Source organism: Lepidothrix coronata, unplaced genomic scaffold, assembly GCF_001604755.1.
Source record: "Lepidothrix coronata isolate B3197 unplaced genomic scaffold, Lepidothrix_coronata-1.0 Scaffold69, whole genome shotgun sequence".
Lineage (NCBI taxonomy): Eukaryota > Metazoa > Chordata > Aves > Passeriformes > Pipridae > Lepidothrix > Lepidothrix coronata.
In genome coordinates, this window is record NW_016690249.1 from 153,971 (window position 1) to 164,467 (window position 10,497).

The following is a 10,497-nucleotide window of genomic DNA, read 5'->3' on the forward strand; positions in this document are numbered from 1 at the left end:
CCGAGCCATTAAAGTTCGCTTGACAATTGTTCTACCAACCCTAGCCCTCCAAAATCTCATTCACATGATAAAGTCTCACTCACTTTTTTTTCTAAAGGCTTCGCAGAAAGTAACAAAAGCCCCCGCCATGGGGATAACCGCAAAGGATGCGAACCCGCGCCAAGCAGGAAAGGGCACATTGTTGGGGCTGGGTCAGCAGCTGCATCCCTCACCAAGCACCTGCCCTACGGTAGGGCGCCTGTCGGTATAAACGTGAATCTCTCGGGGGCCTGGATGACCGGGAGTTGGATTCAGCAGGAATTGGGTCGCAAGGGCAAGCAAAGGGCAGCGGGGGTGGACGCCTGTGGAATGAGGGCAGAGGTGCCTCTTCTTGCGAGCAGAAAAGGGGCCGGGAAGTGGCTGGGTGAGAGCACAGACCCCACGAGCAACGTGGGGGAGACGCCAGATGGCCCTGGGGTCTGCGCGGGACCGGGCACCGCTGTCCTGCCACCGGGGCCGGGCGGGGAAGGGGCAGCTGTGGCGCCGGGGAAAGAGGCGGCTGCTCCCGAGAGGAACGTGGGTCTCGGGAGCCCGAGGACAGCCCCCGCACACCGGCGTCTCGGGCCACCGAGCGGCGACAGCCAGGCCAGAGCTGGGCTGGGCTAGAGGGGAGGGAACGACGGGCACAGCCGAGCCGGCCAGCGGGAGGGAGGAATGAGGGCAAGAACGAACTGCCCTCCCCCGCGCTCGGCCACTCGCGAGCCCCAGGTAGGGGTCACTGATTGACAGATGTCCCCACCCTCCCGGAGTTCCCATTGGACATTCTTCACGTCAATCAGCGAGCGCCGCGGCCAAATCCTGGTTCCCATTGGCGGATCTCGCCCCGCCCCTCGCGGCACGGGCCATAAGGGCTGTGAGGGGGCGTGGCCCGGGCCCGGGGGGGGCGGAGCGGCGGCGGCTTAGCCCGCGAAGGCGGTGGCGGCCGGAGCGGCGGAACGGCAGCGACTGGAGCGGGATCGGGATGGGACGGAGCGCGGCACCAGGTGGGTGCGGGGCTTTCCTCCCGCGGCCGCCGCGGAGGGAGGGAGGGAGGAAGGAAGGGCAGCCGGCGGCTTTCGGAGGGTCTTTTCCCCGCCCGTGAGGGGCGCGGACGGGGAGCAGCCGCTTTTTAGCGGTCTCCCGCCGGCGGGGATAATCCCGACGCTGCCCTGCGGGAAACCCCTTTCTCCTGCCGGCCGCGGCGGGGGCGGCGGTGCGTCGCTCCGGCGCTGCCGGCTGTGCTCCGCTGGCCGGGCTGGGCTGCCCGTCCTGGGGCCCTCCCGCCTCAGCTTTGTTCGAGCCCTCCCGCCGGCCTCGGCCCCTCGCCGGAGCCGCGGGGCGCGTCCCTCTTCCCCCGCCGGTCGGGGTGGAGGCTGTGGAACCCCTGTGCGTGGGGCCGGGGACAGGCCCCCGGACTGTGCCCCGCAGCCTCGGGGCGCTCCGGCCGGGCTGGAGCGGGAACGCGGTGCCCGTTCCCGGGAGCCGCCAGCCGGGGGCTCATTCCCCGCTCGTGTTCGCCCCCCACGAGTGACCCCGTGACATCGGCAGGGCTTTCTGATGTCCAGCGGTCTTCAAGTGCTTAAAAATAATCGTCTTTGGCTTTGAAGGGCGCTGGGAGTCCTTGACAGCTCGGGAACTTTTAAACCCTTCCCCTCCCACCCCCGGTGGTTTTTTGTGGGTTAATTGTTTTTTTCGACTTGCTTCTGAAGTAAATGTGTCGCTGAGAAGAAGCTAGGAGTCTGAGTGAGTGCAGGCGTGTGAAGACAGGGATTTATCTCGGCTGAATGTCTAACACTGACCTAAAAGCAGTTAAGAAATGCTTTATTTATTCTTTTTCTTCTCGTTTCTGATTCAGTTCAGTAATCGCTGCAGATAACTTAACAGGAGAAGGGCTGATAGTTTTAGGTTGAGCAGCAGTCTGTGAAGTGGGGCCAGTAGTTGAGTGATGGGTTATTGGATGCAGTTGTGAGGTTCCTTGATAGAAAACACTTCAAAGCACAAATGGTTTAGTTTGTGTGCTGCTTGTGCAGGAATGGGAAAATGCTGTCTAGCTGTGGTTCTTTTGCCTCTTTTGTAAACTGCAGGGAATAAGGGGAACATATTTCTATTAGAAAAAGATGGGGGCAAATTGTGAAAGCAGCCAGGAACTTGAAGAGACTTTAAATCTGGGGACGAGGAGGTTTGTTTTGTCTTGCCTATTGTGCAAGACTGGCCCTTTTTTTTTTTTTGGTCCTTCTTTTTAAAACTTTACATAAGGAGTCAAAAAATGTTACATTTATAGCAGACAGACTGTTGTTTTGACTTTGCCTGATACAGTATTTTCCATAAGCTAATGAGTGTACTTGAAGAAAGGAATGAAGTAATGGAATAAGACTGCAGTTCTTATCCTCCAGCATGCTGTGCCACACCACAGTGATCTGTAGTTCAGGTGGTAAATTATTGGCCTCCAATATATGGAGGCTGATGTGATATGGAATAATTATATTAGACTAGTGCTCAATTTGGAAACATGTTAGATTGAAGTTACAGTTTAGAGTACTTGCAAACTTAAAGGATTCAAGATTCAACCCTGTATTTGAGCCATGGAATTGAGCTTTGTTGTTATGTTACAGCTTTTTGCCTTTAAGTTCTCATCAGAAGAAAATATGCTAAGATGGAAGGACAGTTATCTGCTCACAAGCCCTAAGTCATTCTTACTCAGTAAGAATGCGGCTTTCACTAAGTCCTTCAGAAAGAATTAGGATGTTTTATCTGCAGCTCTTCAGTTGAGACCAGGACCAGACTATGTTCCCTTGAATGATGTGGGAACTGGATTTGTTTCCAGCTGAATTTTGGGGATGAGTTGTGCAAAGCAAACTTTTTCGGTCCCTTGCTGGAAGATTGCTTTTGTGTTTATACAGCTAGCAGCAGTATGAATGGAGTTATTAGGCAGTGAACACAGAGGTTTTGTTGTACATGAAATAATATATAATTGAGCCAGTGCTCTTCTCATTTTCCATGGCTATTTTCTTCAAATAAAGAGAAAATATAAAACATTTTTTTAATCAGATACTGAAACAATAGTCTTGATTATACACAATAGTTACTGAAATTGAATGGTCTTTGTTAATCTTCCCATTTGTCCATGCAAGTATTAAAAAATGAGTCTACATGTCAGAAATAGAATCAGTCGTGCTTAAAAAAGGTATTTTCATAGCAGGAATAAGTTATTGAGGCTTCTTGTTTGATTTAGATGGTACAACACATGACATTTGGTAGTTAATAACAGCATAAACCTGCTTTGTTTTTCAGTGTATGCCTTGTCTGTACAACATGCCTCAAAGGATTATGATTTTAGGAGTAGCAATATAAACTCCTTAAGGATCAGCTGCTCTTTGGTATCCCTACTTCAGCTTAGGTTTATTTACATTATTCTTCAGTGAGAAGGTACATGCCATATATTTTTCTGAAATAATAGTGTCTGTGGGCAATATTCCTGTATGGAGGAAAGAGGAAGAAAAGCCATAGTGTGACAGATGATAGGAATACTATTTTGGAGTTTCTCATACAGCGATTAGAAGGACAGGGTTTCTGAGAACCTAACCAAACTAGAGCAGATACTTTGGTGAAGAATTCTTGAAGAGCTAATGATAGCTGAGTGTTTCAGTCACTGTATCAGTCTCACCTGGACAGTGAATTAGCTTTCATGCCTTTGCAAGTCTTCCTTTTTTGATTAAACTTCCTGCATGGATAGTCACATCTTAGTGGACTCTTTGTTCTTTTCAGCAGCCTTCTAGAGCTCTCTTGACTGCTTTTCCTGAGGAAGGAGCAAGAAATATTGTTGCAGTTAATTGCAGTCTGCTCTTGCAGGCCTGTCTTTAGTTGGTGTGTATTTAATGTTTCTTGTAACTGAGCTCGAATCTGATACAGGTTGTATAATGCAGACCTTTTTGGACTTTTTAATTCAAATGTGATGTGTTATCTTCCTGATTCATGTGTGGCTCCAATTAAAATTTTTGGACTTGTAGTCATTCCTGTGACTTATTTTTATTTTATTTTTGCTTGCATTGGATACTGAGCTACAGGCTGTGTATCGTGAATTACACTACTGGTGTAAGTGAACAGGCTATGTGTGTCCAGTGGGTTATGATATGAAGCTTTGTTAATTACTTCAGTAATAGAAAGATAGTGGTATACAGTACTGATGGGGAGCAATTGGTTTTATCAAGCTCATTTCGTAGTTCTCTAACATTAATGCCCTTCAGTATATGGAGATCATTGATAGGATCAGATTACAAATGTCTTCCACTGTTGTATATAACTGTACTTTGCCTTCAGAAACTCCCCTGTACAAGGAATATGATGGGTCGCAGGCTGACTGCTTATTCTCTTAAAAGGTACAGGGTGAATGATAACTTCTACATGTGGAGTACTCGCATCCAGAATACCTGTAATCTAAGAAAAATCAGTGTCTCAACTAAGAGTTAAATTGAGGCATCTTGAGCCTTAGTACTTACATTCTCTTCTTAGCCTGCCTTTAGAGGTAATAATGAAAATAATCTGAAGCTATACCAGGTTTATTTGTTCAAGTTCAACCAAGTGCTTTCCTTCACATTTAACTGTTATTTAGATCTAAGTGTTCAGAAGCCAACCTGTGGTAAAGGCTGTTGAAATGTTGCATTGGGGTGTGGGTTTTTTTACCTGGAAAAGTGCTGTTGTTTTTCACCCCTCTTTTGAAAACTTGAATAACTCAAATATTTTCAGCTACTGATAGATGCAATTTCTTTGTCTGCCAAAAGAGGACACAAAATATTTGGGAAGAAATTAAGAAATTTGTTTGTAGAAACAGCTGGAGCTCAAAATGGAAGTATTTGTTCTGATTTAGGCTGTAAACTTGGAATTCATCTTGTTTGATTTCTTTATTTTTGGCAGGTGAGATAGTTGAAGGCTTGTTAGTATGGTGAGCATTTGTTGGCTTTGCTTGGTTGTTCTTTTTTGAAAAAATCTGACTTTGTGTTGAGGATTTATAGGTGTCTTGAATTTCAACACATTGTGAATTAGTTTTTTCTTTCACATACTGAAGTATTCTGCCATTAAGCTGATGTTAATTTCTGGGTTTAGAATTGATCCAGAATGTTTGGGGTTTTTTTTTTTTTTTTTGGTGGACCTCTCAGACAAGGCATACACTGAAAAACAAAGCAGGTTTATGCTGTTATTAACTACCAAATGTCATGTGTTGTACCATCTAAATCAAACAAGAAGCCTCAATAACTTATTCCTGCTATGAAAATAGCAGTATTTTAGTTACTCCTTTTGAAGATTCTTGGAGCTCCTTCCTACCTGTTAGTGACAAATATAATGTCTTTATTCTAATGGAGTGTCAGTATCTGTTCAGAATTCATGTTTTACAGTAATCATAATTGATATAAATAGAAGTAGCCTATGCTAAGGCAGTTGTACCTTCCATTAATTTGTTAAAAGTGAGTTTTAGGTTGACTTAAATGTATTTTTCTTCAGGAGAAGAAAACACCTGAAATTTTAAAATGTCGTGCACAGAATTACAGGCTGGCTTTTTTTCTCTCTAGTTCCACAGATCAAAAATCTATTTTACTGTTTCTTTGTCATGACCTTTTATTCTACATCCCTGTTGTGGAAATACACCTGTTGCAGAAGCTATAGAAAAATTTCTTGAGCTAAAACTCTATCAAGCAATGTTCATTTACCCAGCAGCATGCACAAATAAATTTACATAAAGTAAAAATATTTATTACCTTGAAGTTCAAATGAGACAGACTTGTTGGAGGCTTACGCAGGGGTTATGTTTCCTCTTACGCTGGTATAAAAGCAGAGGAAGTTCAGGTTGGGTGTTAGGAAAAAAGTTCTTCACCAAGAGTGGTGGTAAAACACAGGGAAGTGGTTCTGACCCCAAACCTGTCACGGTTTGAGAAGCATTCAGACTAGTTTCTTAGGTACCTGGCTTAACCTTTAGGTTGCCTTATGTGGAGTCGGGAGTTGAACTTGATGATAGTCGTGGGTCTCTTCCAACTCAGGATAATCTATAATTCTATAATAGATAAAAGGTATAATATAATAGTATTTTAGAGGGCTTGAGTTTTCACTGACTGTTTAGAAAATATCGTGTGAAAAAATATTTCCTTTTGCTCTTGATACACTCATAGAAACTAAAAGTGAAAAAACACCTCAGCGGTGAGGACTGAAAAGCATGTATAATCTCATAAAAAGTGTTTTATTCAAGCGTGGTTGCCAGGGCCAAGAGAACATAATGTTAAGGCTGCGTGTAAAGGACAGTGAGTATAAGTTGTGAATTACTGGAACTCTGCCCTATTTATAAATGGAGAACATTATACAAAATGTGACCATCAGGACTTTTTCCATGGATTGGTTAACCGGTTATCTGCTTGTCACTTGCTGTGGAGTGAGATAGAGTTGACAGAGCTTTTGGTAGGATCTGGGGTTCAAATTAAATCTAAAGGTGAAGTTTGTTTCAATGCTGAGGACTGTAATGGCCATCTTAGTCTGAGTATTCTCCTATTTGAGCGTTTATAGTTAATATATGCAGTGATAGCTGATGTATGCAGCTGTTGCCCGCTCCTCTCTCTCCAGTAGCTTTTTCTTACACCTAGCATTGCTGTTCTTGTTGCAGAGCCTTCCTCTTTGTCTTTTCTGTTGTGCTTCTGATGTGCTGTAAGGTAAGGACAGTGGTGTTCGGGTCACTGTTGTGTACCTGAACGGAGAGGCTGGTTAGAGCAAGTGAGGAGTATATAACCCTTGGATCCGTGTATCAATTCATAAAAAAAAGGTTGGTAAAGGTGTAAACAGATTCTCTTCTGCACGCCAGTGACTTGAAAGATGAAATGGCATTAGGACGTGGACTTTCCTCATAGCCAAAGACCTTAATACTTCAGCTGATGGATCCCAGGTTTCTTGTGCATCTTCACAGTGGCAGTCACTTTGCTCATAATAAGTAATAGTTGGAGAGCTTGTGTGTGTGATTGGTGATAGGCATAATACACCAAAACATGTTAATAGTATCCAGTGAACGTTGAAATTGATATCGTGATGTTTATTTTGAAATCTCATAGTTGAAAAGGTCAGTATCCAGTGATGCTGAGGAAAACCATTTATCTGCTGTGGACTTGGTTTTGTCCTAACAGAGCAACAGGCAGCTGTGGGGATAAAGTGCTAAAAGACAAGGCCTGCAAAGCTTGTTTTATTTTGAAACTTCAGGCAGCCTTTGGAAACACTTCTTTGAGAAGTTCTTCTGCCTCATTAAATGTGAATGAAGAAATAAGTTTGAACTTCTGAATTAGAAGGGGGGGTTTAGTGGAAATTTGGCTTTTCAGTTTGTTTTTCTGCAGTGGTTAGAACTTGCCAATGAATTTTCTATAGAATGTTGAAATTCTCTGGAACTTATATCAGCACAGGTTTACCGTAGAGTTATTTCCTGGGAAAGTAATGTTTTTCTTTTTAAAGCGTGGCTGCTGCTTTGAATGCTTAAACAGCTGCAAACATGGACAAGAATATATCACTTCAAATGAAGCCTTTGATTTTATGCTGAATTTAAAGACGCTTTTGTATGTGTATCAATGTTTTTTGCACACAGTTGCAATATTGAAGTTTCCTCTAACCTCTGCATGCCAATTCAGGAGCTGGAGTGGGGCTGCAGTTTTATCTTAAGTTGTGTTTAAAGAAGATGTCTTGCTACAGTTATACAAGTAGTTTGGTTGCAGTGTCAGGTTATCTAACTGAATAGTAGGAGAAGGCTGTTTACATTGCCAGACAAGCAGATGTGCAAGCCATGTTCTTTCTATCCACCCTTCTTCTGGCAGAAGGAAGCAGGAACTAGCATTTGAGTACCTTTTTTTTTTTTTTTTCTAAATGGAGGAGATCCTGTCTCCTCCTGCTCAGTCAGCTTGCTTCTCTTGAAGCTTTCTGTTTTTCAAATCCTGCAGGTCTTGTACATCTTCACTGTAGCAATCACTGTGTATTATAGCAAGTCAAGAGTTGTAGAGCTTGTGCATGGTAAGCATGAAATACCTGAATGTTGAACTGATGAGTTACAAATGCCTTCAAGAGCAGTGTCTGAGAATGCACTGAGTATAGTCTTCCAGCCCTCAAAGGAAATGTTGCTATTGTAGCATTTGCCTCTGTCATCAAACACTGCTCATACTCTTGTAGACTGTCTTGAAATTTCAAATACCCTTTGATTCAGGTTGAGTAACTGTACACAATCATAGGGATAACGTGAGGAGCAACATCTAGTTATAGCTCAAGATAATAATGCTGTAAAAACAGGCCTTGATGTCTAGCTACTGAATTTTTGTGCTGGATTTGCACTGCTAATGACAGGAAAAGCTTCCATGTTGCTGGACTAATAAGTTGTTGAGTTTTTAACCTTAAGGATTTTTATTATCCTGAATTAGCTGCATCTGAAATACTCATCATCGTGGCTCGGCTTCGCGAACGAAGATTTGGGATCTGAAATACTACTGTAACATCATTGGGATTCTGATCCTACTTTTCTAAAATACTTGCTATTCTACTGGAGAAGGTACATGCTTTGTGAAAGGTTTTTCTGGTTGCCATAATAACAAATCTGAGGCCCTTGAAGTTTGTATGGATCTGCAGCTTGCGGTCATGCTTGGTCACTGAGCTGGCTTGATGCTGGAGCAGGTTTAGCAGTCTTCAGTAACTTCTGTATCTTGGAGGGTGATGGAAAGTTATAAATGGGATTTATAACTCTACATGCAAAAACTGGGAAATGGCAGCTAAAACTCCACAACTGGGGAAAATTTCAGAACTTCTGTTGTTGTAGATGTTTTAAGTGGACTAAACATTTTACATTATTCAGTAAATTGGTCCAGTTACTATTTCTGTGAGTTATTAATGAAGGACAAAGTCAAATATTGTAGTATATTGGACCTTTGTCTTAAAATTGTGGCTTTCTGAAATGTACAGAAATAAGTCTTGTGAAGTATATAGTCCAATTTATATGTTTCTGTTAACTGTCTTGTCTTTTAATCTGAAACTATTGACGCAGCAGTGAAATAACTACCTTTATTGGGCAGGTAGTATTGCTGCCTGTGACAACAGCAACTGAAACCCCAAATCCATCGCTTTCTGTCTCTGTCCCGTGTTTTGAGATGAAGCTGTTAATGTTCTTTGTGTGCTACTTCCTCATTTGCATTTTCTGTTCCACTTCCTCCTACTGCAAACTCTCTCTAGTGCATTTCTTCTGAAATCTTCTTTTACTTCCCTTTGAAACTGTTTTCTATATCCTAGTATTCCCTGTAAAAAAGAAAAACATTGTGATGAATTTCTGCTTCATGTCATTTCTAGTAAAACCCACAGATGCCTTTTTTTTGAGAGTGAAATACTTAGAGATGTAAAAAAACCAAACCACAACAAAAACCCTTCCTACTGCCACATCCATCCTTGAAGAAATCTAAAATGGAGGGAAGTAGATGCAACACATGAAGTGTAAATCCTTGCCAAATGCAAATCCTTCCTCCCTTAACTGAGTGAACTGCTTACTATCAAATTTCTTGAAGCCACAGAATGTTATTTTTGGCAGGAACATCAGAAAGAGTATTCTTTCTTTTAAACAGTTGTTGTTTGGAAAATAAGCATATGTTTGGCATCATCATGGATTTCTAAAAGAGGAAAAAGTGGTTTTATTTTCAAAACTTGTAGTAGAACTGTATTTTCAACCGAATCAAATGTTAAATGCTTCTGGAATCTTAAATACAGTAATGTGTCCGTACAGTTGGTTCTCAAGGTTGAAACAACAAGCACAGTTAGCCCTGAAGCTGCTAAATGCTTATCAAAGCTTGACAAAAGTTTCCCTCAGCCAAATTAGCTGAGGAAGTTAGAGAAGCTCATAAGGAACCTATAATAATTAAGTCTTGTAAAGCTAAATTAAATGTTGAGATTCAGGTATATAAAAAATGCGGATTCCTTTTATACTTATGGTAAGGGTGATGTTCACTGGAAGATCTGTGGCTGTAAATTGGTAGTTTGAGTCTCTTGTTCATCTTGGTGGAATTATGGCTGTTAATGCCTTTGAATATGAAGCATTAGAAAATATATTAAATTATGTTTTGTTAACCTAAGGGATACCAGTTTAAACAGTGAACACCTTTGATTTGTTGGTCAAAGATAACTTTCTTTGTTGCCTGATCGCAGAACAATAAACATGGCATAGAACAGTCACAGTTACTCAAAGAAGTTGGTCTAGGTTCGTGCTTCAGGGATAGGCTAAAAAAGGAGAAAAATCATGTGCTTTAGCACTGAGTGGGAAACATTAGGGAGATTTAACTGTGAGGGTAGGAAGTATGGGTGTTGAATCTAGGGGAATATAAACAGTGAATTTAATTAAGAGTTACTGAAAGTTGTTATATTCTCTTTAAGATGTTCAACCTGATATTTTAGAACTAAAATATGGAGGAAACCGTCAAACAAAAGCCTGTCTGAAATACA

At 42.2% G+C, this 10,497-nt stretch overlaps 1 protein-coding gene across 2 annotated transcripts in view; it reads left to right on the forward strand.

Moving 5' to 3' along the window:
- Positions 1–923: 923 nt before the first annotated feature.
- Positions 924–10,497, forward strand: part of WASF3 (WAS protein family member 3) — a 70,761-nt gene continuing 61,187 nt past the window's right edge. For both annotated transcript variants that reach the window (XM_017818659.1, XM_017818662.1), the window contains exon 1: positions 924–1,022. The gene's annotated coding sequence lies outside the window, so the exon portion shown is untranslated. The remainder of the gene's footprint in view (positions 1,023–10,497) is intronic.